This window comes from Somniosus microcephalus, chromosome 8, assembly GCF_052327205.1.
Source record: "Somniosus microcephalus isolate GS21.2 chromosome 8, FLI_Smic_1.0, whole genome shotgun sequence".
Taxonomy (NCBI): Eukaryota; Metazoa; Chordata; class Chondrichthyes; order Squaliformes; family Somniosidae; genus Somniosus; species Somniosus microcephalus.
The window spans coordinates 67,895,180-67,901,471 of NC_140994.1; positions in this window are offsets into that span (position 1 = coordinate 67,895,180).

Genomic DNA, 6,292 nt, shown 5'->3' on the forward strand with positions numbered 1-6,292 from the left:
CATAAACTTCAGCTCATATAAAAATCCACTAGCTGCACCAAGTCCTGCTCACCCATCCTTGTGTTCGTTGAGCTACATTGGGTCCCGGTCCATCAATATCACAAGTTTAAAATTTTCATCCTTGTGTTCAATTCCCATCACGTCTCACCCCTCCCCTATCTCCAAAATCTCCTTCAGCCCTAAAACCCACCGAGAATTCTGCATTCCTTAACTCTGGCGTTGTGGTCATCTCCCACTTCATGTCGATACACTTCATCTCCGAGCTATCCCAGCTCATTCTTACACTCTTGTTCATGTTGGCACTCATCTCCCTTCCCCCCTCAATCCAAGCGGTCATTCTTACCTCTGCCCCAGTTCATGGTGGCTTTCCTCCCTTTGCTGCTCAGTTCAAACTGGTACACCTGTCCTTTTCCCCCAGTTCATGCGAACACTCTTAATAATAATAATAATAATCAACTTTATTGTCATTGTTAGTGCACAGGTGCAGTACAACGAAATGTAGGCTTGCGGCTCCCGAGAGTGTACATTTAGATTAAGACATTTAAACATTCAACATACATTTGGCTTGTAATACTTTAACATAAACATAACCATAATAAAGTGCATTGGCAGATATGCAGGCTTTAGAGTTTATTTGTGGAGTTCAGTAGGATGACAGCCCTGGGAAAGAAGCTGTTCCTAAATCTGGTCGTACGGGTGCGGATGCATCTGTAGCGTCTCCCAGATGGCAGGAGGGCGAACAGACTGTGGCTGGGGTGGGTAGGGTCTTTGATGATGGACCGTGACCTCCGTAAACAGCGTTTCTGGTATATGTGCTCTATGGTCGGTAACCGGGTGCCTGTAATGCGTTGGGCAGTTTTGACTACCCACTGCAGGGCTTTCCGGTCATAGTAGCTACAGCTGCCATACCATACTGTGATACAGTTCGTCAGGATGCTCTCTATTGTGCAGCGGTAAAGGTTAGAGAGGATCAGGGGTGACAGGTTACATCCCTTCAGCCTCCTTAGGAAATATAGGCGCTCTCCCACCCCCCCCATTCTCAATTTAAGTAAGCACTTTTCCTTCTTCTACCCACTTTAAGCTGGCACTCTCCTCCTGCATTTCATGCTAGGTTCATCCCCCATCCCAGTTCATGCTGTACTCTCCCTTTGTTTTATAGTTCAGATTGCTTTAGTTTGGATATATGAAATTGCTGAAAATCACTATTTTACATTAGTAGATCACTTCTAGATTCCCATGGAACACAAAGTAAAACTTTCTTTCTTCAAACTCTGCACATGGCCTGAGGACACTTACAGAATTCGCCTTTCCACGACAGAATAAAATTCAAGTTTAACTTTGTACTTTCAACAAAGCCCGAGTGGAAACTAATTATTACCTGATATAATATTATAAACAGATCCACCTTTGCCTCATGTCTTCTGACTATCACCAGTCTTGGTGCAGCAGTATATCCTCATCTGAATGCCTCACTGTTAACAAATAATCTCAGCTCTCTGCATTTCAACTGCTTTGTAATGTATGCTACTTCATTTGTGATAACAAGCTCATTGATCAATAGTCTATATGTACATTTAAATACAGGAGGAATTCCAATGATCTTTACCAATGTAGGGGTCGCAAAATCCCCTCAGCCCCTGAAGATCGGGAAATATTAATCCAGATCGTGGACGAAGACTTGTGTGATTTAAATTGTCTCTGGGTTGGACAATGTTTTAAAACATACTCAGAACCGCAAAAGGCTGCGTTAACATAGAAACATAGAAGATAGGAGCAGGAGTAGGCCATTCGGCCCTTTGAGCCTGCTCCACCATTCAATGAGCTCATGGCTGATCATCCAAATTCAGTACCCTGTCCCTGCCTTCTCCCCATATCCCTTGATCCCTTTAGCCTTAAGAAATATATCCAACTCTTTCTTGAATATATTTAATGAACTGGCCTCTACTGCCCTCTGTGGCAGAGAATTCCACAGGTTCACCACTCTCTGGGTGAAGAAATTCCTCCTCATTTCAGTCCTAAATGGCTTACCCCTTATCCTTAGACTATGACCCCTGGTTCTGGACTCCCCGGCCATCAGAAACATCCTTCCTGCATCTAGTCTGTCCAGGCCTGACAGAATTTTATAGTTTTCATAAGCTCGTAAGCTAGGCAGCACTTGGACACTGGAATCAAAGAACTTTGTGAAAATCGCACACTTTAAGGTTGTACATTTTATTAAAAGATGTACTCTTGAGTTTTGGACTGTTTAAATTGCCCAGGGCATAAAAATGGCTGAACAGACCTCATGGAAACAGAATTTTAAGGCAGCAGAAAAGGACAGACAGGCTGTTAGCATATGAAACAGACAGGCTGTTAGCATATGAAAAGCTCAGCGCTGCCCTGTAGTAAGTTTGAATGGAGCCCGAGCTGTCAGTCACCCTGTGGTATTGGGCGGGTCCGATAACCTACAAGCTGCTTGTTTACACTGGGGAGTAGCCCGTTTGAATCAGCCAATCATCGGACAGCAAGCACAATGGGTTGTTTACACACATCCATTCACTGAAATTGACTCTACTCCGTGATATCTCCATGTATGAATGGAGGAAGTTAAAAGCCCTTCTCTTGTGTATTCGGACTTTTCGGCGCGAAATTGCGCACGGTCCTTTTCGGCACGAAAACAGCAGGGACTCCTAGGGTATAAAGATTAAGCCCAGGAAGTCCTCTCTCTCGCTTCTCTTTTACTCTTTGGACTGCAGGTGAGCAAGGCTTCTGACCCACTAGCAAGACAATCTAGTGAGAAGTAAAGGGGTGGTAATTTAAGGGAAATGTTGCTAAGATTGTAAGATTAACACTGTAGCCATTTATCCCTCATTTTAGCCATCTGCCTTCCCCTGTTAAGCAATTTTACTGTGATTACTTTGATCGTGTGGTGTAGTTTCTTTAGTTTTAATAAAATTTGACTTTCTTGCAGCCAGACCATTTGTCTGTTTTTAATATAACATTAATTATAAGTTCCTCCAGTCAGAACTGGTAGGAGGGTTTAACGATTCGAAACCGCTGATTGGAATTGGTCACAGTGCAATGGAAAAGGTAAATTACCATAAACCAGGTAAAGGATGCCCCCCTACAAATTGGCAACTGCGGCAGGACTGGAGGCAGTTTTTGATATGATAAGCGGTCTGGATCTGGAGAAAGCATCAGCTCTTGCTTTTCTTGCTTTCAGTCTGTGGGTAGCCCTGCAGAAGTTAGCGGCAGCATGTAAGCTGACCTATTATAGTATAGGTGGCTGGGTTAAGAAGGGTGAGATGAGGGTGCGGTAGGAGGTTACAGAGGCCAAGAATCGGGAGTCAGAGTTTGAAAAATGCCAGGTGGAGGTAGAACGCCTCATAAGAGAGGTGAATGAGGCCAGAGATTGTGGGATGAGGGTGCGGGAAGAAAATGCACGCCTCACACTAGAGGTCACGAAATGCCAGGCAGAGATAGAGCGCCTTGTGCAGGAAGTCACAGAGGCTAGGGACAGTGAGATGAGGCTACAGGAGGAAAACGCACACCTCACCCAAGAAGCTAGCGAGGGCAAAAGCCACGCGAGGCACAAGATAGAGTTCCTAAAGTGCCACATTACAGAAGCAAAGAGTAACAAGATGAGACTGCGGGAAGAGAATGCCCGCCTCACCTCAGAAGTAACAGAGCAGGAGGAAAAGGTTAGGGAGGTAAAGGCAGCTTATAAGCTGGCCTGCAACCAAAGGTTTAGTGGAGCAGGTAGAGAGTTTGGGTATGGAGTTATTAAGGACTAAAGGGATGGTATGTCTCATAAGTCCAAAGGGAAGTCCGTCGGACAGTACCAGCAGCCCAAATCAAACTGCCCCACAGGCAGCACCCAGAACAGAGCTGGCTAGGGAATTGGAGATCCCAAGACCACAGCCCACAGCTCTGAGTTTTGAGGAGCTCTGGCAGCAATAAGGGGTGGACAATGGAGTTGTAGGAGAATGCCAGCAGGTCCCGCTAGGCAGGCGGGGACCAGGACCAGTGTACCCTCTCCGACAACGGAGGTACGGTCCGCCCGTGAACGATAATGACCCAGGGGCTGTTCAGCATACCTATCTGGTACCCTATGATACCCAACAGCTCAGAGGCCTGGTGAAACATATTCCCCTGCCCTCCGAAAAGGGAGACCCCTCAATGCACTTCCAAGAGATAGAACAGGCAGCCTGTGTTAATGGCTGTGATGACGAAGAGAAAGCCAAAATGTTGCTTTTCTCTGTAGATAGCAAGCTCTATCAGACCCTTTCAGATGAGGCTAAGAGAGGGCAGAAGGGTTTTGAGGATCTAAAGGAGGAAATACTGGAAGCCATGGGTGTCCGTTCGATCGCATAGGGAAAACACTGCAGAAGGAAGGGGAGACCCCACAGGCATTTGCAGACAGGCTGTGGCCAGTCTACAACAGTGCGTGTACAGGGGGACAAGATAGGGCACACCTGAACCAGCGGCAGCGGACCCAATGGCTTCGTTGCCTGGTGTCCAATTGCCTGCCCCAGATAAAAGCAAAGGCTGATACTTGGTTTGACCACCGAGACCCCCTAGCAAGCGAAGAGACTGTAATCCGGCAGCTCACGGTAGCATATAGGAACGGTAGGAATAGTGGGACCCACCAGCAAAAGAGTAAGGTCCACGAGGTTAAACCTGGGGCTCAATACAAGAAAGAGTGGTGCCAGGAGGGGAGCTGTCCCTCCCAGAACAAGGTCACTCGTTACAGGTGCGGGGAGGATGGCCACTGGTGCAGGGATTGTGAAAAGCCTGGGAGAGACGATAAAGCCAGGACCCCCGCAGCCCCAACTCAGAAGGCAGAGACAGAAACTCCTCCCGATACAGTCGAGTCCGTCATGGAGTCGATACAATCTTTCCTCAGGGCCAATCAGGGAAAGGAAGCAGCCATCAGTGGTGCTGCAGCCCCCTCGCCCACCTCTGCCTTCCCACAATGACTGGAGCCCACGCAGCCTGTCCATCTGTGTAATCTCCGGTACGATGAATGGAAGAGACCACTCGTACAGATGGATGTAGAGAAGGTTACAGGGACTTATCTATTGGATACGGGGGCATCATGCACCGTGATCCATATGGATAATCCCACCACCTCACCTCTGTCTAATGGGGTTCCATACATACTATTGGGATTCGCCGGTCAGGAGCAGGCGGGGGTATACTCCAGACCCCTCTCAGAACCCTTCAAATGAATTTATGGGCAGGCAGCAGACAGCATGGGGAAGCAGCATCGGAATAACCGGCTGCTGCTCGAGCCTAGCAAGAGTCACCAGTGGGAGATAGGAGACCTAGTGATGGTAAGAAACTATGCCCGGGTGGGAAGTTTAGAGCCACTCTACATGGGACCCTATAGTATAGTTGATAGGGCCAGCCCCATGGTCTATGCAGTAAAACTACCCTGGTGCACAAAGTGGTTCCACGCCAACCAATGTAAATTGTATAAATCTGACCATACAAGTTCAAGTTCACAGGCTGTAAAGACAGGCGCTGTGGCTTGTTTCAAGGGAAAAGTTGTCCGGCCCACCAATTGGGACACTTCCCCGCCCCAGTGGGACCTAAGTTTTGGCCAAAGTTTAAATTTGAACCAGTTATTTAGTTCAGAAACAGAGAAACCACAGCCTGAGAGTAGAAATCTGCAGGCTGCTGCGAGTTCATTCACAGAAAATCACTTGGGGGGCTCCAGGGAGGAGCTGCCCTTTGAAGAGACTGCCCGCGCATGCGTAGTCGCTGGTCTGGAGACAGGAATTCCCCAGTCTTTAGAACGGTCTGTTCAAGCAGGTGAGTTCCCGAGCCCATGACCACAGCGGCTCCTCTTCAGTTTTCCCACGCAGGCGCAGTCGCCTGTTTGAATACAGAGGTTTCACAGCCTCTGCCGTGGGACTTCAGGGAGGAGGTTTGCGCAGGCGCAGTTCCCCAGCCTGTGACCACAGCGGCTCCTCTTCAGTTTTCCCATGCAGGCGCAGTCGCCTGTTTGAATACAGAGGTTTCACAGCCTCTGCCGTGGGAATCCGGGGAGGAGGTTCGCGCAGGCGCAGTCACCTGCTTAAAAGGACAAGCTTCCCAGCCCGCTTCTAGAGTGGTTCCCCCTATGGTGTGGGACTCTGGGGAGGAAGGGATAACAATTCCTCTTGCAGGGGACATATGGAAGGAGCCAGTACCAGGTTTTGGACCTGGAGAGGAAGATTTTCAGCTACCAGCAGCGGGTGGTGAGGGGATACCTGCCCCCAGTACAGGAGTGGGTAGGGAAAAAGAGACAAACCCGGATTACTGGCAG